This window comes from Strix aluco, chromosome 9 (assembly GCF_031877795.1).
Source record: "Strix aluco isolate bStrAlu1 chromosome 9, bStrAlu1.hap1, whole genome shotgun sequence".
Taxonomy (NCBI): Eukaryota; Metazoa; Chordata; class Aves; order Strigiformes; family Strigidae; genus Strix; species Strix aluco.
In genome coordinates this window covers 19261616-19285386 of record NC_133939.1, presented here as the reverse complement: position 1 = coordinate 19285386, position 23771 = coordinate 19261616, and the positions used below count along the sequence as shown (strand labels likewise).

General features: G+C 45.2%; 1 protein-coding gene across 19 annotated transcripts in view; it reads left to right on the top strand.

The window, feature by feature from the left end:
• The window catches only part of LPP (LIM domain containing preferred translocation partner in lipoma), a 348295-nt gene that overhangs the window by 56064 nt on the left and 268460 nt on the right, over positions 1–23771 (top strand). For 11 of the 19 annotated variants that reach the window (XM_074833988.1, XM_074833984.1, XM_074834002.1 and 8 more), the window contains one exon: positions 17475–17575. The exons of 7 other annotated variants lie outside the window; for them this stretch is intronic. The gene's annotated coding sequence lies outside the window, so the exon portion shown is untranslated. Of the gene's footprint in view, positions 1–13335; positions 13455–13547; positions 13690–17474; positions 17576–23771 lie in introns of those variants that run through there. One more of the 19 variants, XM_074833985.1, reaches the window with a different exon arrangement.

Here is a 23771-nt window from a genome sequence, read left to right as displayed (position 1 = left end):
AAAGGTCCTGCTGGTAACTTGTGTGTGCACAGCCCAGGCCTGGTCCATAGTGTGGTCTAGAGCAGACACAACTGGGCCCAGGAAGATCTTCTCTTCTTGGACAGGTCTGCAACTCCAGTGTATTCTAGTGTGTCTCATCAGCCTTTGCATCACTTACCAAGTCTAAAACCTCGACCTGACCTTTCATAAAGTCCCTGTCCCAGATAAAGCACTTCCAAACCTCAGGGTGGTTATTTAAAGCTCTGTGTGAAACATTTAGGTCCATAGGTGGGCACAAAATTAAGTCAGTCTGTTTTGCAGCTAAGCTAAGAAGCCAGAGCTTTCCTGAGGGCGTAAGCTGCATGTGCACGTGTGTGTGTATGCAGCATCCCTACAAAACAGGATCTGGTTTAAGAGAGTATTTCTGTACAGGAAAGCACGTAAGTCCTACGGAAGTCAAAGCAACTTAAGCATGTATTAAAGTTAATCATGTACTTAAGTGATTTTCTGAGTTGACGTGGATCTGGAATGGCACATAAGGCTCCCCTGAGTTGGGATTCACAGCCCTGTTCTGTAGTTCCTTTCCAAGGCAAGTGCTGATTTATTTATTTTTAATTCTTTCCTTAAAGATGGCCTGTTTAGGCCTTACTGCTTTGTTAGTTATTGGAAAAGATGATGTGAAAAGTTAAAGCGCTCTGAGCAACAGCAGTCCTTTTGAAATGACTAACAGAATTTGTACCATTCATTTCAAAAGGGCTCCCCGTAGCAAGAATAATGCTGTAACAAGGATGTTTCACTGAAGGATACTGCTGGAGTTGAAATGCCGTCTGGTGTGATCAGAATGACAGCCTGCCTGAAATTGGTGCGGTGTAATGTGCTACTATAGATTACTTTCCTTTAATGTATTTTTTTTTTCCTTCCTGAAGTCTTTTTGTGATGCGTGGGATGCTTACAGCATGGATTTGAATGCAATATTGTGTAATAAGAATAATAAGCAGGTGCATTGTATAATATTTAAGTGGAGAGCTACTGCCTAGAAGGGAAAAGTAATGTGGTTACTGCTGCATCTTTTCCCCACTGAGCATTGTTCCCCAAGCACTTATGGGATTCCCTGTGCGTGAGGTTTATTTAAGGTAAATTCCTATTCAGGTGGATGGGACACTCTGCTTCTGAATTGATTTTTTGGTAGAACTTTTAAAATATATAACAATAGACGGTGCTAAAATATAGGTTCTTCGTGAGAAGACTAACATTTTGCCTGGAAATAACAGCATCATTTGATGAATGGGGTGGGAGAGGAAACTGCCTTTAATAAGGTGTTTGAGTGACATTTTTCTTATAGAATGCCACCGTATTTGATTTTCGCAGAAACAAGAAACCAAAGTTGTTCACGAGGCATGTGTGGTGCCTGAAGACTTGCCTTGGCTACTTCTCTATGTGCCTTGGTACCATCCTTGCTCTACTGCAGGTTGGTGCTTTCTGGAGCCAGGCAGCCCTGGCCAGCAGTGTGCCTTGCTGTCCAAGGACAGCCCAGCAGATGCTGTTCTCCTGGTGTTTCAGCCCATGTTTGCAAAGTGCTGTCTGTTCTTGTGTTTCATGTCCCTGTTCAGCCTGGCCAGGAATGGACCCTTGTCTTGACCTGCCGCATCCTCTGGTAGGAAGGCTGCCAAGTGACTTCCAGCTGAAAACACAGTTTGCTAGGAAAGGGAACAAATTACTTTTTGGCTTGCCTTTTGGACTTCTGGCCTCTGGACTAGGCAGATCCTCTTTCTAGTCCTTGTTGTAGTAAATCTAACCTTGCCAAGACCAGCAGTGATGTTGGGTGCTTTTGTGATTGAGTCCTCTGTCCAGTGTTGCCCTGAGCAAAACCTTCCAACATCAGGTTGCCCTGAGGAGGAGGTTTGTTCCTGCGAAGGTGCCTGGATGACTCCCTTTACTGAGGAAGGTTCTCAGCTAATGCTTAAAATCCATTTTAAATCCCACTAATACAAATGTACCTTAGCAAGAGGAGGATGGGATCTTGTGGCTTTCATCTCCATGTATGATGTGGTGCTGAGGGCTTGTTTGCACAATGCTGACATCTTCTAGCTGTACTGATGCATGTTTCTTTGCATCAAACATCCATTTTTTTTTATCAGAGGACTAGTGAAAAAATGGATGTGTCAATCTAGAAGAAGGACCATAGACTGTCTTTTGGGAACCAAGCAAGTTGGCAGAAATTGGAGGGTGCCAGCTTTGAACTACTCAGAGCTGTTGTTCAGGAGTGTCCAGTCTCTTTGAGAAGCAGCAGCTCACAGGTCCCCTTAGCTCCTCAAGGCTTGCACATGCTAAAATGGGAAGAAAAAACAACGCTTGAGGTGTCACCCCAGAAAGGTGGTTCGTTCCTCATTTAATGAGGAAAGACTTGGATTCTTGAGAGCATGTGTCTGTGATGGGCTGGAAAATAGGGGGAAAGCAGAGTTCTTTCTTTGACTGTAGTACTCTCTCTGACAACCCACTGCTCCTACAGATGCCTAGATTTTCTTCTCTGGAAATGCAGTAATAGTTTACTGTAGGTGTGTTATGACATTTGTAATGAATGTGTTCTTGAATTGTATAGGTACAAAGTTTAAGTCCTTGGTGGGTTCGATATATTAGTGTGTTTAAACCAATGAATTCCAATAATGCTCTAAAGAGAATTCTAGAGCTGTTGTAGTTGATGAGAGCTACTGGTCCCAGTGTTGATTTCCACCCTGAGCTGCAGCTGGTTATTTCACTGAAACTTTGAAGCTCTGGAAGGGGACCAGCTCTGAAAGGGGATCACCCTCCTGCTCAGGGTGTCAGCAGCACCTCAACTATTAATGGAGAAATATGATCTTATGTCAGAGGAGATGAGGGAGGAGTGGGTTTGAACCAAATATGTTTTTGGAGGAGTATATGCAGGTGGCCCACTGTGATTTTATTCAGATGTTTGTTGGTAAAATCTCTAAGGGAAGGCAGTGCTCAGCACTGGCTTGATTTTGGCCATTTGGGCTGTCTGAGCACATGGGGATCCTTCTATTGGAGCTGGAAGCACAGTTCTTCAAGAGCAGGAGCAGCCCAGCTTGACACTAGCTGTAGCATTGATCCCCATCTGCCTGTACGGGGATGGTTATTACTTGCACCTAAAAAGCTGTGATGTAGAGTGTCACAAATTGTGGGGTGAGGGGGGGAATCTTTCTCAATGCAGTTGTCCTATGTAGGATAAAGATTGTAGCATCTATTTGTAAGGACAGGATCTGGATCGTCTGTTTTTTTTTTTTTTTTTTTTCTCTTTTTTTGCCATGGGCTTTATGGCCACAGCATCTTCCTTGCTGGCTGGCACTTGCTCAGCTCCTCCTGGTCCCATATGCTTTCCCTAAGCCTCAGCCCATTTACCTCCTGCCAGGCTGTACCTGGTGCAGCCATCATCCCACATTTGTCAAGCATCCCCTTCTTTTCCACCCAGGAGTGAGTGTGATGGGGCAGCGCAGCTTCAAATTTCATCTCTTGGGCTGTTTTTTGTTTTGTTTTTGTTTGTTTAGTTTTTTGTGGTTTGTTGTTCTTGACCTTCCATTTCTCCTGTCTGCAAAGTGAGGATAATGCTTCCCTTCATGGGACTGCGAGGCTGCAGGGAGGTGTTCGTCATCACAGCTGAACGTTGGCTGAGTTGTGGCGACCATGTGTGCTCCCAGCCTGCTGTAAACGCAAGGCAAAGCACTTTAGTTGAAACCACTGAGAAGTCACTTCACCCAAATTTGTTAAGCCGCGGTGACTTTTGGTTGCAGTCACCTTGGTATTTAGAAAGTACTCTGTTGTCTGAAAAAGAAAGTATATTGTGAGGTTTATTAGTTTTAATTTAAATGTTTTTGAAATGCTGGAGGCTTCTGCTGGGAAAAAGAAAGGAGGTTTTGGTTTTCTTATGCTATCAAACCAGCCCTGGACATGGTGCAGACAGCTGTGTGGTTGCTGGGGACTTGCCACCTTAGATGTGATATTTTTGCAGACACGGCTTCAAGTACAATTCTGTTGAAGCCCTTCGTAGCCCTACAGTGAAGGGAATTATAAAGGGTTTTCACAGCCTGGCTTGGAGTTTCTGAGCTTATGAAAACGAACAGTGTAAAATGTTTTTGTCAGGCTTTTGAGAGCAGCTGTCTAGACATATGCATTGTCATATAACAATGGATCTTCTTTGTTTGGATTGGGCATCATCATCCTTCATTACAGCAGCAGGAATTTACCTGAATTCACTGTTCTAGAAGTCTCCCAAAATGGTGAAGACTTCTGTCACCTAGTAGTCACATCCCCGTTAAGGGAGCTTCGATCCCGTATGGAAAATAGTTCTTCATCCATCCCAGAGCGAGAACAGGGCTCAGATCTGTTGGGTGCTCCCAGTATTGCTTTTACTGCTGGGATGCTGCAGCCATGAGGACCAGATTTGTCCTGTTATGTGCCCATGGGAAACGCTGGAGGAGTCTGGGTCCGTTGTATTGGGTGCAGATGGCCACTGTTGTGTTGGCTCTGGAGTATCGCAGCTCTTTGGTAGCTGCGGGAATTTGTTGCCCAGAGCATGTCTCTGCAGATGGCCTCTGGTCTTTGAGTTTATATCCATATAGTACAAAGAAGGCTTCTTTGGTTGATGGGCCAGGTTTGGGTTGACTTGAGTCTGCAGTGGTGGAAGAGCTGTAGATGTGGCTCTGTTTAGCTGAAAGGAAACTTTTACCTTCCTGCAGTGCCGCATCTGTGCTTGCTTTCTGTGCTTGCTTTCTTTTGTTGTTCAAAGGCAAAAGCAACAGTGAAATAAAAGAAGAAATCCCAAACTCCAGAGCTTCTGAGCAACTGGTCTACAAACCTGTGAAGACAGACAGGAGAAATACTGTTGAGAAAAAGCAAGTGTGAGCCTCACATTGATATTTTTGGCCCTTAAGGGACTCGTGGTCCTCAATAGCTTTGCAGTGAACATAGGTGATTTCCCTGGACACATCACCCTTGGTTTTTATCTCATCTTGATGGAGAAGAAAGGTGCCAAGCTTAAAACTATGGCAATTTTCGTGACCATGGTGGTAATAACGGAGTGAAGGATCATCTCTTCCTTGCTGAATATGGACTTCCTGCCTCTGTGCTCCCCAAAACCAGAGGGGAGCAGTGAGTACTGCTGTGTGTGCTGAGATGGTGGGAGGTTCTGCACAGGTATTGGTGGGCCACTCCTCACAGCCCCCTTCCCTGGGCTGGGGGCTGCACCTCCTCCGTATTTTGGGGTGTGAAGAATCACTTATCCTTGGTGACCTGGAGAAACAGCTTTGAATGTCTATTTTTCCTGCTCCCATTCTGTTTGTTGCCTTATGTGCATGCATGGAGGTGATTCCTTGTTTTTAATTTATTTCTATTCTCCCCCTTGCTCATACAGGAGTTTAGCAAACTGCTTTCCAGGGCTTTTGAGGTCCCTACATAGCCCTTGGTCCCTGTAGCTGTTCCTGTGGAGGCCCAGGGGTCTCCCCTTGGAAAGGGTTCGGCTGCAGAGATTTGGCCCTCTTGGTGAGCTGCCAGTGCTTGAAAAGAAAGCAGGTCATGTTCTATATCAGGAAGGGGGGGGAAAGAGAAGTGAGATAGTTTTTTCTCTTTCCTCTTGAATTTATTGCTTTTAATTCTTATAAAGAAGAGAAAGTAGGTTAAAATCTCACCATTATGGACCAAGTCCTCAAAGGCAATGACTATTGTATCGAGACATGACAAACTAAGGCTTCCCACTGACTTCTCATCCCAGCTGGTGACAGGCTGCTGTGGGCAGGTGTTAGGGCACACAGGGTGATGGTCTTTTCAGGAACCATTGGGCAACCAACTCACCTTCAAGAAACGTGGGCATGCTTCTGCTTGGCTCTTGTGAGTGGCCTTATAGGTCCACTGATTCTCTCCACCTCTCACCCCTCCACCTCCTCGGGCTGCTCATCAAGGACTGCTGCCTCCTGAGAAGTTCCAGGCATATTAATAGTTTATTGCAAGACTTTTTTTCTTTTCCTTTTTTTTTTTCCTTAATGCTGTAGCATTTAGGCAGCAGGAGAGATGAAGATTTCCAAGCTGCCTACTTGGAGCAGGGTGGTTACAGAGCACCTACTCTGGGTCATCCCATGGTGGTGACATCCATGAGGTGACATCCCATTGGGGACCAATGGTGGCTGATGCTGAGCCACGGGGCACCGGATGGCTTCCTGCGGGTACGGGACAAATACACTTGGCGGGGGGCAAGTGTTGGCCTGTTAGCAGCAGGGAAGGAAGCATTCACTCTTGCTCCTCATGACACAACTTTTTTTTGCTAATCATTCCAGCCCACAGGAATTTTTTATTTTGCTGATTTTTGTTGGTGGTAGTTCTTTTGGTTGTTGGTTGTTTTTTTTTTTTTTCCCTCTTTTAATTGTTGGAGCTGTTTTTAATCCCTGACCATAATAAAGCCACACTGTTAACACAAGCAGCGGGGTGTCTGGAATTGCAGCTGTACTGCAAGCTCTGCTTTTAATTTCAGGCTGTTATTAATGAGGCTGGAAATCTTCCCCTCTCCCAGCCAAGTTTCAACTGTGTGTCTTCATCCAAGTCACTTCACCGGGTGCTTCAGAGCATCCCTGACTCCTTCTGAATGCAACAGGTGAAGGCTGAAGACTGTATTTGGATGTAATGAAGAGGTTTCCTGGCCACTGTCCTTCCCATTCCCTGGTGCAGGCAACTCTATGCAGGTAGAGGGCAGGGAGCAGGCAGCTTCAGGAAGTGGGGCTGGACCTCCAAGGAGAGGGTGGCAATGGGGAACCGCAGCCCAAAGGTACTGGTGCTGGCGAAAGAATGGGACTTGACATGCTTGGCAGAGGTGGGAAGACAGGACGGGATGGTTGGGTGGGTTCGGGTTGCTCATGAGCTGCTGCCTGCAGCTGTGGTCCTGGGACCAAGCATGAGGGGCTCTGATGGTCGGTAGTGTCATCCAAAGGAGCAGCACCCTTCAGTCTCCATAGAGGGAAGCTAGCATGGTGCTGATGGGGAGCGTCATGCTTCTGCCCAGGCAGTGTCCTGACCTCTAATTGTGTTTGCAGAGGGACTGAAAGCAGGGGCATCATCCTCTTTGAAGCACAGAGAGATGTCTGTGAGTGGGGAAGCAGCTTTGGTGTGTCTCTTCTCCTTGTCCTGATACACAGACACGTACACAGTCAAAGATGAAAGATGAGAATCTTGAAGCTGGTAAAAAAAAAACCAAAACACCAACTCTGTCACCCAACCTGTAATTCAGAGCATGGGGCTTGTTGCTAGAGGAGGCTTTTGAGACTAACGACATTAAGATCCAGAGGCAGACTGGATGCTTCTCTGTGTGTGTGAAGAATTATTTCAGTGTTAACGACTACTGGCAAAAGAACAAAATAAAATTGACAGGAAGATTAAACCTCCTGCCTCAGGATTAAGTCAATCTTTATATTTTGGACACTGGAATGAGATGGTATCTGGGGCAGAAGACTGTGAACCTGCCTGTTACGGAGGATTTGCATCATCCTTCAAGGGACTGAGAGTCAGCCTGGGTCAAAGGCAACACCCTTGGGGAAGTGGGCCAAGTTGCTGATTTCTTTAAGGTTCCCCATCATCTTCCTGGCCAGTTCTATTGTGGCCTCGCTTGGGACCCTGATGCCTGGCTGAGGAAAGCAGACAGAAGCACGTTGCTTTGAAGTAGCTGAGAGTAAGGAACAGCATAGATGGTTTTGCAGATATTTTCAGGGCTTCTGTATGGGAAGAAAAGCCAGGACTGAACTGGCGACAATCTGGACATTAGCAGTGTGTCTGTGGTCTTCCTTCTTTCCTGGGGCTGTTTGCCATGCTCTGATGGTGATCAATCCCATGTTTGTGTCTTCATCCCTGCAGCTGTTGTCACCACTCTCCTGTGGGATGAAATGAGAGTTGCTCTTTTGATGCCAAACAGAGTTGAGAAAGGGGAGTTGATGCAGAGTGTTTCTGGGTATTTGTGATCAAGGATTTCCTGCCTTTGGAGGAATAAGTCTTTCTCCTCTTCTTTTTGCTCCTGCAAGGTTCTGGATGCCCACAGGAATAATCTGCTGTTTACAGAAGAAGCAGCAATGGCAAAAAAGTTTTATTTTTTAGAATGTAATATTGTAATTGCATCAGGGATATGGAAATCCCAGTCTGCTGCTGAAATCGCTGCAATAGACTTGAACTTAGACATTGTCAGGACTTTAGGAAAAATTCCCAGCAATTGCATTTCTAAAGCATGGTCCCCCGCTCTTGTTTATAACCTGTGTGTGTTAGAGACGTCATATTTCTCTGTGGCCAAGGGCACGTAATCCTCCCGGCCCTAGGTGTGTACACTGAAGGCCACATTGCCTTTATTTCCTGTGCAGGTATGACTTGAGTGCTGCTAACCTGGGAAACAGCACTTCTAGGACTGTAGCTGAAATAGTCTCAAGTGTTTAAGTTAACACCCCCTTCCCTCCAACGTAATTAAGAAAATTACTGCCTGTGCATGTGCATGCATCTCTGCAGGAGCACTTGCTGGGCTGGTTTAGTTCAGCTTGCTCCTCTTTTTATGCCACATCTCAGGAGCATGATGTCTGAGCCCGATGCTCCGCAGTGTATGCACTAGCCTTTTTCCTAGATGGATCGATTGGATTTTCAGTAAAGACAAACAAAGTCGGAAGTATAACGGCACTGAGCACACAGCTCTGTGCTCCCTGGCCCAGCCTGCTGTGCTCAGCTCCTTATACGGCCAAAAAAAGGAAGAGGAAAAGAGGCACAGCGTGAATACCAGACATACGATGCATTCTTCCCAGCTGCAAGCTTGGAATTTGCTCTTCCCCGGAAAGTGGACCCTCTGCACATCCATTAATTCAGGCTCTGTACTGTTTAGCAGGGAGAGGGAAGCCAGCATTGAGCTGGCCCCAGACAACACTTAATTTTGTGTAAAGGAATTTCTTTTCTGTCAGGGTTTTTTCTTTCTTTGGTGAGGGACGGAGGAGGGAAAGGGGCTGCGATGAGGAAGGGGAGAGGAGGCCAGATTGTCCTGAACCTTGCTATGACTTGGCAAGCTGCAAGAAGGTAGACTGCAATTACATCCATTCGCTCATCCTAAAAATCAATCTGATTCATCATTAGCCTCTGCCTTTAAATTATATTATCCCTGAATAGCATCTTCCAGTTAGCAGGAGGCGGAGGGTAGATAAGGGAATCGATCCTGGTATTTCATTCATAATCTGGCTTCAGCCTTCCCTCTGTGTGCAGCCTTTGTTGCTTGAATAACTATGGGCATGAATAGCCAGCTGCACTCAGAGGCTGCTCTAATCCAAGCTTGGACTGTAGGTGCAAAGCACAGGCCCTGTGTTTATTAGATGTGGGCCCTGATATCCCCAAGTGTGCCCAGGTTTCCAAAGCACTGGTTTGTTAGCTTGCATTTAACATCCTTTCAAGCGTTTGAATGAGAGTCAGGCCAGTCCATCACCTCTCCTGGTTTGCCATGGCAGGTGTTGTGGTTTTCTAGATTGTCTGGAAGACAAATTGTGGACTAGAAGCCACAGCAGAGTGAATCAGAGCACAGCCTGCCGACCTGCCAGCACCTGGGGCCATGCTAGCAGGGACACCTCCAGCCAGCCTTGTTTGCACTCACTTCAGGAGAGCTTTTCCGAGACCACAGATGTGACCTGTGCTTCTTGGTGCATCCTTCCGTGGATGCTCATTGTGTTTTGTGGGGGCCAGAGAGGTGGGAGAATTGAGCAATTGTCACTCGCCCAAAAGGCATTTCTAGTAGGGGAAAAAACAGCCTAACAACTTAGAGTCATGTTTTATTGCCTTGGGATCAGAGTGCCTGGAAAGCAATTCTCTATTGTCTCTTCACAGGGCTTGTGGAGGTAATGATGCTACTTAATTTCACAAGCTCCTTTCATCTAGCTTCTGCACTGTGCTTTCCCATCTCAAGGATGGGCTGTGACAGCACTTGACTAAGGCAATCTGTGTAGCTACGTGAGGATTCCATCTGTTTCTCTACTTGACAGCTGGGTTGTTCCATGTTACTTGCCTTCTTGCTTTCCTGTAAAACCAAGCACATTATTAGGACCCAAAATAGTAGCTCCTCTGGGCCATGTTGTAATAGGAGGGTGTTTCATGATGACAAGTTCCAGCATTGCATGAAGGCAAAGCCCTTTTATACATGCAAGGAAATAGCAACAATATGCTTGCAGGTCATGCATGGCTCAGCTCTTTGAACTTTACATTATCAAGTGTATGCTGTCTCTGTTCTCAGAGACTGTACTTTGCAAGAAGCACTGTAAATTATCCAGCGAGGATAATAGGGGAGTTTGATGGTAGAAGAAAGAGGAATGAATGGCAAATTTATGCTAATGAAAACATCTGTTGAGTAATCTTGTTACTCTTTCCTCATCCATCCCCACACACATCCGGAGGTTGTTTAAAGCCAGGTGGAGTAGAGACTTTATTTTTATCTCTGAGTGGACCTTAGGCTCCTGTGCATAGATAGGTGTAGGTGCTAGGCAAAACATTTGGGATACAACTGGCAGTTGTTGTTTTTTGGCACCACTTCATATAAGCACATTCTTGAGCGCTTTGCAATAAATGGGACTTAATGGTGCTCCTTGTGTGTTAGCCAGAGCTTCCCGAGAAGTCGGACAGTGGGCTTGGTGAGCGTTGGATTTGGGGTGCATCAATGTTTTGACTATCTGAGCTCTTTATGATGGTATTGATGTGGATGATAGCTACTAGTTGAGAACAGGAGAATGGCACGCTGGGAGGACCTTGTGGGAGGTGAGAATAGTGAGTACTTGGGTCCCATGCGCATCTGTCTTCCTTCTGAAAGATGGGGAGGTCCAGCTGCCTTAACCATCCCAGCTCCACAGCTGGATGTGGTGCTGGATGAAACACTGAAGGGCAGCCACGCTCAGGTGTCCACAAAGCCCTGGCTGTGGGTTCAGCATTGTGGCTGCTCATCATGGGAAACAAGTGAGCCTGGTGGGAAAAATGGGTGTCAGGACTCCACTCCTGTGTCCCCAGTGGGTGTATTGCTTGCAGAGGGTTTTTGGATGCTGCAGATACCCAACCTGTGTGTATGGTTAAGGACTATCATGCGTTTTGTGGGTGCTGAAAGGTCGCAGCCTCTCTCTCTCTGGCTTCGTTTCTGCTAGATTTAAATGGGAGTAAATCTCCCCCAGTTGTTTTTCCAATGCAACAAAACACTGGAACTGGTGAAGAAGGAGAAATAGATGGGTGACTGGTGAATATTTCTGTAAATGTTGTGGTGTTTTAGTTTCCACAATGTTCTCTTCTTGCTGGGAAAAAAGTAATTCAATAAACACAAAGTGGGCACCATGTTTGCACCCTCTAAGTGCAGGGGAATGCTGTGTTTCTGTTGCTTTTTTTTTGTGTGTGTGTTGTTTTTTTTTTGTGGTACTGCCTTAAGGTGTCTTACCAGAAGTAGGGGCCATCATTATTAGAGAATCCTGTAAAACAGCTGTAATAATTGCACAATGTTCTCTATTGCTATCAGTTTTATAATTATTCATAGTTTTTTTTAAAAGCCATGAGGGACTGTCTCTGCACACATCATTGATTTTGCTAATAAAATCTTATATTTTAATGGTACATTTCATTGGAAAAACATCAACTGCTCCATAAAATTAAGACTTATAGTATCGTGGGATGGGAATGTTTCCTGTTGTCTTGATGGAGAGATTGATCTAGATGGATTTATTTGATTGCTTAACAGCTACTGGGGAAGGGTACAGAATCAGATGCCTGATCTCCTCTGCTCCAGCCTCTCTGACCAGGGGTTTGGGGTTTGGCATCCAGCTCTTACCCTTCATTTTCTCAGTGGGCTGTTGTGATGGCCTGATGTCTGTCCCCTGGGTCCATCTGTGATGCAGAAGGATGCTGCATGGTTGGTGCTGAGCTCACTGTGATCATAGGAACATAACTAGCTGTGCAGCTCCAGCTTGGCATTGTGCTGGAGGCTGTGCCACAGCCCAATTCCCTTATTTCATTGGGTATCAGCTCCCCCGCACCTTGATTTCATCTTCTTCTTTCCAACCCATGAGAAGCCTGATGCAGATCCTGGCCAGTGGCTCTGATCTTTGCCAAATTGTGCCTCTGTTTTCTTAAACGTCTCTCCCAAGCTCCCAGTCCCCCCGGGCTTTCAAGGACTGCAGGGATTAATGTGCCTGGCACAGAGGGGTGGTGAGGCTCCCAGGGCTGCCATTGTTCCCTGCCCTCCTTGTTCAGCGGGATGTAAGGACTGGGGGATCTGTGGTTTGCAGAGGGGGTCTTCTCTGCATTGCTCTGGGCTGCTGATGTGCTGGAGGAGAATATCCCACAGGCGTGGAGGTGATGCAGCCTTGTGCCCACACATCTTTACTTGCTGTAGTGAGTGGGCATGGTGCTTAAAACCTGTTTGATATTATTCCAGTGCAAGGTGTGGGGAGAGGACAGCTGTCAGACCACAGCCGCTGTGTTGTCCCCAGTGGTCCCTCCATGTGAGGTTCCTACCTGGCTGCTGTGACCACAGGTCTGCTGCTCAGGTGGAGGATGTTGTTTCTATTCAGGCTATTCAAGGACCATGGGCATATTAAACTGTCTCCATCCAGTATCAGCTAGGACATGGTTGAAAGCCCCAGGCTGAGTTTTCTCCAGCCTTTGCTAGCTGAGCTCTGCAGGAGCCTCGATCAGCAGAACATTGTTTTAGATCCCACTGCAAGCCCAGAGCACACAAAAGGGCCCAGAGCATGGTGAATCTGAGCACTGCTCTGATTCATTTTGCCAAATGCCACCCTGCCATTAAATATCTTTTCCCCATAAGGCGGCAGTCAGTGTTGAACTGGCAGTCAGGAAAGAAAGCCCCTGTTGAGCCAAAACACCAGTCCTGTATTTTGCAGTAATTAGCAGGTTTGAGCACGTCCTTAGTTCAGCAAAAAAAAAGCCAAGAGATGACAGAAGACTGTATTTTATTGTATTTATTTATTTAGAGAGCGTGTGTGTGTTGTATTTCAGGGAATGTTTAGTGTTCAGGTTCATAGAGCTGAATCCAATTTAGTTTTACAGGAGACAGCCCAGTTGTCCGTAGCAACCTGAAATTGATTTTCCCCCCTTGCTTACCGAAAGCTGTTCCCTCTTGAATCATCCCTTTAATTTAATACAGCGAACAGGATGTCCCTGCATGCGGAAACTTTTTTTTTATCAACAAGTAACCTAGGCAAAAAAAAAAATTCTTATTTGAGCAACAGCCCTGACTCTGTCTTTATTACTGATTGGCATTAGTCCTTTTCATGACATTTCCTTATGCTTCATTTCAGGTACTAGAGGCCATTATCAGTATCGGTTAATCACTGCTGCTGTGCAGGGAGATCTCCCCCTCATGTTCCAGCCACCTTTTCTTCTTGGCAGCCGGTCCCTCTTCAGCATGAAACCCTTCGGGCTGCCCTGCTCTCCCCAGTATCTGCTGTGTGGGTTGGCCTGGTGTGTGTGGTCATGCTAAAAAATACATTCTTTGTGGTCCGCGTAGCATCAGTGCTGTGCTTTCCCCTTATGTGCAACAGTCCCTGCATGTGGCTCTGGCGATGGCGTGCACCAAGGAGCGGGGCGAGTGCTCCTTGCAACGCCAAGGCAAAGCACGGCTCTTCATCCCGACTCGAGGAGAAGGGATGAGGCATGCCGCTGTTCAGGGCAATAACATCATCGGTAAGTGTCCTCTCCACCTTTTGCTAATGAGGGTGCTTAGGGCTGGGAGCTGCTGGTGACTCTGCTGCAGAGACCTGTGAGGGCCTTTGGCATAATGCTGTCGGTGCGTATAGCTTGGGGCGTATACAGGCCGGGAGATAGCTACATGCTCTATATTGACCTTGCTGATTATTTTAAACCCAAAAAGCAGTATAATACTGCTGCTTACGATCTCCTCTGACTTGTACCAGTTTGGCTCTGGTTTCCCATGCTAGGTCTCTGCTTCTGTCAAAACCTCTTTTTGCAGGTCTTTCCAGCTAAAGCAGTGGAGCTGCTTCAGAGGACGCTGGTTGGAAGGCCCTTGGGAAGAATGGAAAGAACTGCAGTACTGTTTGCTCCTATTTATAAAAGAAATCTGTGTTCTTGCTGTCTCTGTGATGCCTGAGGACTCCAAGGAAGTGACTTGCCTTGTCAGAGGAGTACCAGGGATGAGGGATTTAGGGCATCTGTAGTTTTGCTATCTGGAAGAGCGCTTGACTACATCGAAGTGCAACAGCTTGCATGTGGTCAGCAGAGACTGCAACCTTGATTCACAGTTGGTTGTGTCTGGTTTTTGCACACCATTGCAAGACAGCACAGACTTTCTCCTTTGTTCTTAGTTCTTGCCCTGTTTGTTATGAAGCTGTTGGAGGAGGTGTTGCTGGGCTGGGGCAAGGTGTGCTGTGGTAGCAGTTGTCTCACCAGAACTTGGCCCTGTTGACTGTTCCACACGAAGAGAAGTGAGCTGCTGCTTGCATCTACGCTTAGGCCATTAGCACAAATTGCACCAATCTGTGCTGTGAAATGTCTGCCTTTTCCTGGCTTGTTTTCTGAAAGTTAAAAAAAAAAAAGTGCATGAAATCAATATGGCAGAGGCTTCAGTTGTGTTCACCTGCTGTCGCTTCAAGAGGAAACCATGTCACTCAACATGCCTGGTGTATGGCACTTGTTGAGAAGATAGCTATTTAATCTTTCTGTTTTCTTCACATCAGTCAAAAAATTGGTTTATTTAATGTGCATCATCTGAACAGTTCACTGAATAAGCTACCTAAAAAGGTTAATCTTGAATTCCGTACTGCTTTTACTGTCTCATCCAACTGCTTCAAAGACAGTAATGAGTGTATCTCTAATGATGATTTTCAGATGCAGAGGTAGCGGAGACATCTACTATTTTCAGGTGCCAAAACTGAGACTTACAATGCCTGTTTTTTCAGAACACTTCATGTTTTGTAGCGCTGTACATGGTTATAGTACAAGTTTCAATTAGAGATTGAACAGAGAATCTCAATCCATGACTGCTGGTTCCTGTCTCTTCTGGACATGGTCTTTCTGTGTCTGTAGTTAGCCAGAAAAGGCACAGCAATAAATATCTGGGAAAAATTTGATATATGTGACTTTCCTCTTATTGTTCAGGAGGTTTATGGCAGAGGCATAAATGGGATCTAACCTTTCAAAGTGACCTCAGCTGCCAGACCACAAAGCATCCTTTCTGGTCTCCTTACCATTGCTTGCCTTGCATGCTCCCCGTCTTCCAAAATCTGAATGAAGGTGAGGCCACTGTCTCACATGGTTGCAACCTCCTTTTCCACATGACCTGGCTTTCATACACAGATAGGAAGTAGAGTAGACGTTGCTCCAGGTCTCAATGAGCTTCCATGTGTCCTTGTTTGCATTCCTTCAGCAGGAGCACTGCCTGCCTGAGAACTGGGTTTAGAGCTATGTATGATCTGGCTGGGATACGCAGAAGTTCCTCGACTGTTGTCTGTAACTTCTGACAGTGGGATATTTGTAAATTTAAACGCTTCCTCCCAGAAGTATCAAAGGAACTAAGGCCACTTTTCAGCATGAATATGAAAGGCTTTCGCGCACTAGTGCAGCAAGGATTGCCATGGAGAACAAAGGCTTTTGCTAATCGCTTCTAATGCCTTTCAAGTTTATGCCTCATTTTTTCCCTTTTTTTCAGACAGCCTCCCAGAGTACTGAGACTTCAGTGACTGACTCACCAAATAATTAACAGGAGGAGGACTCCATCTCTGAAACTTCTGAACACCTCTTTTAATTTTCTTAAACCAGCCAGTACCCTGGCCAGGTTCCAGTTTGTGTAATTACATTTGACCTAACTTAATCCCTTGGCAGTTTCAATTGCACGTGGTACTTGTCTTGGCTCCCTGTCCTAAGCTGCCATTCAATGCTACTCCATGGTTTTCAACAGCTGTTGTAATTCAGCCATAGAAATGGGTGTATTTTCTTGGTGGAAACGCTCCTTGTAGCTCTATCCTTTGCTAAACATCCTCTTCTCACTAGTATTTTGGGTGGTAACATGTCTGATGCTGAAGTCTCTGGAGCTGCTTTTACCCTTAGAGATGGGCATGCATTTAAACTCTTTTATTAGTTGGCCATCATATATTTTGAGCTTACTTTGAGTTCTTCATCTTCAGTAACAGGCATTTGTTGCTCAGTCTCCGCAGCTACTGTGTGCTGCTGTAGGGACATTATTGGTGCAGGTATTCCTCTTTAGCCTTGGAAACAGCACTTCTGTTATCAAATCTGTGCTAAATAGGAGCGTGTCACCTTCCTGTGCTGACAGCAGTTGGGCTGGCTGTTAAGTGTTGGCATTGGTAAAAGTGGAAATGATCAAGGAAAGCAAAAGTCCAGGGCAGCTGAGAAAGACTGCAAAGGAAAAAAACCAAAAGCCATCCCAAGTGGAAGCTTAGAGATGGACAAAGTGCAGTAGCGAAAGGGATTGTCAGATGGATGGTGCATGGAGAGGACACTGAGTTGTTGCACTGGCACACCCTTAGATGTGCAACAGGCATCTTGTTTTCACAGCAGGTGGCAAATTAAGTGTTTCTTGGCTTCAGCCCTTGGAGAAGGCATATTTGTTACAAAGCTGCTTGAGCCTTTGGGGCTAGCAGCAGCCCCTGCTAAGGGAAAACAGGAATTGAGACAAGATGGGCTGCAAAAGGTGATCCACTGCTGAAAGATGCTGTTGTGGCAAATTGTCTGCTACTGTCTAGCTCTGTTTTTCTGAGAGCCTCCAAAAGTAGGATGGCAAATGTATTATTGTTGCTCTCCCCTGTTGCTTGTTCTTTCTCATGAAATTTGAAATGTTTTTGTTATTCAGAGGTCTCCCCTGTGTTTCAAAACACACTCATGTAAATCCTTTCTTTATTATTTCCTCGTTGTCACCAAACCCTTGTGTTCAGGAGAAAGATTTCTTTTTGGTAGATAGAACATCCTGAAGCTTGGGAGGCAAGGACTGTGTTGTGAACACAAAAGTTACTCAATCTTTCCTCAGACCTGACTTTTCTCCTCTGTGTCTATCCCATAATTATACACACTCAAATGTCAGAGTAGACTAGAAGTCTTGTCTCTGTTGGTTTCAGTGACACTGTAAATAAAGTCACCAGTGGCAACATTAAGATTTGTCCTCTGTCACAGTGAATAAAGCTTTGGAGTTGGAGCCATCTGATTTTGATGTGTGGTGGGTATTGCTTATAGCTTGACAGGATCTTCTGCAAAGTCAGTGAGCGCTTTGTTTCCTAGATCACAGATTTATCAAACACGGTGATTGTCAGAGAAAATGTGGCCAAGTTTGAGTGGTGGTGCATGAAGTATCTATAGTCATTGACATTGCTTTTGAAGATCTGTTTGAATGTTAAATAGTGGGGTGAAAGAAATTACACTTCAGAGCTTTTGGGTTTTCCTTACTACTGGACCCTCTGCTCACCATCCTAAATGCAAATCTTTTCTTTTTCTTGTTTCAGAGTACTTTATAACTGTGTGTGCCTGTATGCATCAGCCTTTGGATGTGCATGTCTTCTCCTGAAACAGCCTTGTGATATCCTACCTGCCTGTCTCTCTCGGGGTAAGAAAAGAAATACACATGCAGAGAAACAAGATGGAGAAAGTGCTTTGAGCAGAAGCAGAATGGCAAAGAGAGGGCAAGCCACAGTGGTGCCTCAGCTTGTAAATTTTGGAAATAGTGAACTTGTTGTGGAGAGAGGGAATAAACTGTAAATCTGCCCAGTGTAAATAAGACAAATTATGAGTTTAAGTTGCAGCAAGAGAAATCTAAATGAGACATTAGTAAATGACCTCCTGCATTAAGAATAGCTGAGCACTGGAGTTGATTGCCCAAGAAGCTTCAGCAGTTTCAGTCATTGGAAAGGTTTAAGAAGAAGTTTGAATAGCTCTAGCAGACATGTTTTTAGGAGAACTGATCCTTCCATGTGGTGGAGAAATGGACTAGATGACTTCTGGAGAGCCCTCCTAACCCATCAATGGTTAGAAATGGGAGCATGTGGAATTCTTATCTTAACAACCTTATTCAAAACTGGTAAGGTAAAAGGCAAAGCTCATTGTATTTGTGCAAAAGGAGCTGCCTGGTCCGATAATGAGCTTTGATGCAACAGCAGTTAACTCTAGTGCTCAGTGTCTTTGTTAACTGGATGGTGATCATGATCTGGAGAGAAGAGTAAGCTAGTAGAAAAGGAGTTTAATCCTCTGTTGTTTGCATGTAATGTAAACTTGTGATAAAAACAGGAGGTTGTATCAATTCTGGTTCCTTTGTAGCAAGTTCCTGGGAGCTTGTGTCTCTTCTGTGATCCATGTAAAGGCTTTACTCTTGCTCTCAGGTGGGTAATCTCATCTGTTTTATTGTGACATGAAAACAGAATGCTCCAGATACAGGTATACTGAGAAAAATACGAATATCATGTTGGAACACAGAGGAACCAAGTGATTACTTTCCCTCTCTGTTTCCAGGGGCTGATGAAATGGAGGAGAGTTTAATTTTTCTTTTCTTGTTCTTCTATTCCTGTTCTCCATTGTGTTTCTTTGTCCTGTCTTGACAGTGAACACAGCAGGCTTTTTCTGTGTTTAAAAATGCTGGCTTACCAGCTGGGTCTTGAAATTATGTCCTGAAGATGGCTGCTCATTTAGTTCCCTTGCTTATTCCTCACTCTCCTGGGAGCTGCAGATGACAAACCTTGCCTGGGCTCAGGCAGCCTCTGAGCCTTCATCATGAGACAAATGGGGTTCAGGTGCTTCATCTTCCTCGATCTGATTAAGAAGTACACTGAGATACCTGTACTGTCTCATAGGACACCCAAAATCCAATGGGAAATTCTTCAATCTCCTGTTGGAGTTTGTTTGGGATTCATTTGGTTTCTCTTATATTTACCTTTCATCCTTAATGTCAGCAAATACGGATGTCTCCTCTGGAGTTATAGTAGTGTCTTATTGTTTGTTATCATCATCTGCTTAGCAGAGATAAGCTGTTGTGTCCCACGGGTATGGGAATGTGGAACAAACTTTCAAATAACTCTAAGAAATGTGGATGGTGTCAAGAGAGAAATAAGGGGATGCCTTTCTGAAGTCACCTTTGTATGTGTTTTTTTCCCTCTTTTTTCTTTTTTTTTTTTTCTTGTTGAGCTTTTCAATTCCTGCAGCTATCTGCTCAAATCTTGAAAGCAAAATACATTCATGGAAAGATACAGTGTGCCCCCTGATCTTTTGATCTCAATCAGTCAAATAAATCTAAGACCTTGCAGTTCACCTTGTTGCAAGGACAGTTAATAAGTTGAGGGGTTGTGCCAATGGCAGTGATGGTTTTCCAGCCTTGTGCTTTTTTATTGTTGTTATTATCATTTTTTATGATTCAGACCTCTCAGACTGGTCAGGGTAAGATTATTTGCAAAGAATGCTCCATAAATATGCTTGTCAGGATTGGAGTTAACATTCAAGTGTTGCTGCTTAGCAAAAGAAAACAATATGCCAAAGTTCAATTTAGATTTCCCTGCAGGGTTGAAAATAATGACAAGACTCACTTAACATGGCAGAGATGAGTCCTGCCACCTTTATGGGAGCAGTTGCCTTACGGTCCCACAGCACATCGCAGCTGTGTGCCTGGTTAACTTGCTGACTGCGCCTGAAGATTTGGTGTCTGGCATCTCGTGCTGGGGCTACCTTGGGCCAGAGGAGCCCTGGATGTATCTCCCAGCTCCCCAAGGTACAAGGTCTGTCAATTAGTAGTTTTCTTTGATTTTGCAACAGAAAAGTCTTTTTTTTTTTTTTTTTTTTCCTAATACTGCACTCCTTGCTTACGCCTGTAAACGAGGTTTTGTGGAGCTGTTCTAAGCTCCGAGTCCTGCAAAGCGGTCCCATTTCCATCCTTGCACTCTGAGTGCAAGCCAGTGTGCACTGCAGGTGTTGCTTAAGAAAGTCCTAGTGTGTCCTGGTGTGTTGTGAGCAGTGCCCTGTGGGTGGCTCGTTGTGAGCGTTTGGGCGCTTTGGGAATCCCAGATTTTGGTGGGCAGCTGGTTGGGTTTTCCCTGCTGTGACAGTTCATCGAAACAGTTCCTAGATGTCTCCCACCTCATGTTTGCCACCAAGGAGGCTTGCAGCATCCAGTGGCCAGAATTTTGCTTGTCTGTCAAAGTATAATGCTGATTATCGATGTTTCTTCTGTCCTGTCAGCAGAATTGACTTCTGTGGGTGAGAGCAGCATGAGGAGTGAAGCTGGGAGCCAGCAGCTGCTATTAAAGCATTAACCTGCAGTGTTTGAAAACCACACCAGTCTGTTGTGTAGAAATGGTCTCTCTATAGAGCCTGGTCATGGATGGAAATATAGTTTGTCAGAAGCATGTGGCTTTTCTGAGGTTATTTCTTCCTTCTTGCATAGAGGAGAAAGTGAAGGTGTTGAAGACTACTTGCTTTCTGCATGGCAGTGGAGCCCCAAGGCTGGGTCTGAGACCCGTAGGTTTGGCAAAAAAAAAAAAAAAAAAGCTGTATGTGGTGAAAGGCAGCTCGTTCTCTGAAAAATTTATGCCATCAATTGAGAAAGCAGACTGGGACTGGGTCGTGAAGTAACGGTGCAAAATGCAATGTGACTTGTGGAAAACCATGTGGCACTTCAGTGACAGATCCCCTGTGACAGCCCTGTGGCTCTGGGTCCAACTCTGCAAAGCTGTAGCTTTCAGTGAAACAGATGTGTCTGGTTCCTTGTCATCATTGGCTGAAAAATTTAAAAATAAAATAAATAAATTAGTGTTTAGTCCCATCTTAAAATCCAAAAGCCATTTCTCCAATGCCTGTAAATAACCCTTTGCTGGATTTACATGCCTTGCACATAAAAGTAGAGATATGGGAAAAATAGATTACTGAAGGTGGCAGAAGGGTGCCTTCGCTGTGTGCTGCTGCACCCTACCAAGCCTGGTGGCCCTGCCATGAGTTGGGGAGAGGTGTCCCCATCCCCATGGATAGCTGCCGCCTTCGACGTGCCAGGGGGAAAAGCCCTCCAATATACAGGAGTTATGCATAGCCCAGACACCGACACTCTTTTTTCTTATTCCAAAAGGGACTGGCAATTAGCAGCAGGGGTAATAGCCACCTTGAATTAAATCATATGGAGGCACGAGAAATAGCAGAGTATATTTGGAAATATCTATTGCATATATATATTCCTCTTAAGAAACATGTTGGAGATGCCATATCCATAAATACTAATAAGGCTGTTTGATTCCAATTTTCAGGTAAGATTAACATTTTATTGAGTATTATATCTGTCACATTCAATGCTTTAGTGTACCATCCTCTCAGGCTTATTAGCATAATTGCAGTGCTTAAGCAACAATAAAAAATTCAACAGTAAAATAGCAGTTAACACAGGCAATTTGTTATCAAAAGCTTTTACTTAAGGACAGCTTTTGAGCATATTTATTATCAGATTAGGGCTATACATTATTTTTATTTAGAAAAACAAGAAGAAAATGTTGTAGGATTTTTTTTTTCTTTTTTAATGGCTAAATCAGAGGGCCTGAAAATTGGTCACAGCCTTTTTCTGTTTCTTAAAATCGCTCAGCAAATTCGCTTGGGATGGGAAGACGAGGTGTTCAAACAAGCTCAAGTCTGGAGCAGGGTTGTGATGTTAACGCACAGAACAACATTGATAAGTCCTGATGCCAACTTGAGTGCCCTTTTAAAATTCCCTCATTGTGTCCCAGGCTCTGAAGAAAGCGTTCTCCCCCTCTGTAACTGATGGCACGTCATCGGAGCAGTGCAAGGGCAGGGTGGCCCAGCCTCGCGTCCCAGCCATGGCTGCACAGCCCAGGTGATGCAGCCGTGTGCTGCAGGGACGATGTGCCTGCAGACAAGGGGAAGGACCGGACAGGACCTGCAGGAAGACAGGACTTTGATGTCAGTGCTGGTTGTCTCTGAGGTTGGAGTGATGAGCATGGTGTGATTGTGTGACAGCACTGTGTGCTCCCCCTGTTTCTGTTCTCCCTTTGAGGACACTTAGGGGAATAGTCCTTTTCCAGAAAAGCTGTAGCGTAGATGTGAATGCACGTATACTTGTGCACGTGCTTGTGCACATACATACATGTGTGCCCATACACAGAGAAAATCCCTGTTGCTAGCATCGTAAGATTTCACGGGTGTATTTTAATTTTCAGCAAAAGGCATTTTGAGGGCAAATTTTCTATGTACATTTAAAATACAAAGTTGTACCTCATAAATGAAGTAAATGAATTTTAAACAACACAAAAAATCCTCAGACTAAGAGGTCCATCAAGAAAAGCATAGGCGTTTGGCAAGAGGAAGACGGTTGCTGTGATTGCTTGTGATTCCTTTGCTGGTGGAGGCTTTTTTTCAGGCCCTGCCTCTGCTTGAGTTTGCTCCTCCAACACCCTTCAGCTTCTGCTTGAGTTCTTCAGATTATGACCCTCCGTTGTCCTTGTTGTTCCTCAGACCTGTACTCACCTCCAGCATCCCTGTTCTTCTCTCTGTCACTGGAACTTGACATGTCTCTCCTCTCATGTGTTTTCCTCATCCTTCCTTGCTCTGGGAGACCTCCTCTGCCTTGTGCTACTTTTTCAGAGGTTGCCCTCCCATCTTATTGATGGATGACTCATGGTGGACCTGTCACTCTTTGCCATTTTGGTGGTACCCCATGCCCATGGTGAAGAGCTGCCACAGCCCTGGCAATGCCTTGATCGGGCTCACAGCCTGGATGAGCAAGAGGGGTAAACTTGTCTGTTTTTTTTTTCTTCCATTTTGACTGTTATCTAAGCTCACCCCATGAGGAGAAGTGAAGGCAGTGCTGCCCTGGGGCAGAAGCTCATGTTCATAGTGAAACAGGATGTGCAAGCAGGTTGTAGGAATTGGGAAGGGAGTGCATGGAAACAGGTGAAACTAAACTGGGCACATATTAGAGAAGTGATGTGATGTGGGGTCCTCTTCACAAACACCCTCTTCTGTGAATATGTGAAATTTGAAAGGATCTGGTTGTTTCAGATCCCCTTTTTTTGGGGTACAAAAACCCATGTTATTCTTCAGAGATAAACTGTATGTTTCAGATTCTTGGGTAGTTGTGAGTATTGTGTGACAATTGTTGTGAGTGTTGTGAGACAGCTCACTCTCATGAAACTGCCTAGTACTGCACACTGTTTAGACTTTCTGTCAACCAGAAAGCTTGGTGATGCTCCTGGGAAGATGAATACACAGAAACCAACTGTGGAGAGCTAAAATTCCTGGGAACTTCACTCTCAGTGGAAATTTGGCTGTGATTTGAATTGCAGTTGAAATAGGCATTCTCTGCCTCCATGGTCACCTCCAGGAAGGGGGACTTGTTGCTGCTCTCCCAAGAACGAGCAGGTTCCTGCTATCACTCCTAGCTCTGCTTGTCTGACTTAAGTAGCATTCAACGTATTAGCTACCTGAGCATCTCTTGCTTGTCTCTAGCCTTCTAGCTGGGTACCGGTGAGTGTCTTCTGCTACAGCCAGAGAAGGACTCTTCTAGGTCCTGTGCACAGGCAGAGGGTTCCCACGTCTGTAGGAGGAGCTGGGGGACTAGGGAAGGTGCTTTCTTGGGGTGTTGATCTGATTGCGGGCTCCTACCTGAGATCTATAGTCCTCCAACAGTTAAGATAGAAAGGCCCTTGCAGGTCTCTTGTGCAGCCCCTGGCTCAAAGCAGGCTTGGCTTCAGGGTTGGGTGAGGTTGCTCAGGACTTGTCATGGCAGTGGTGGTCTGCTGTGATCTTGAGGGATGGTGATGGTGTTT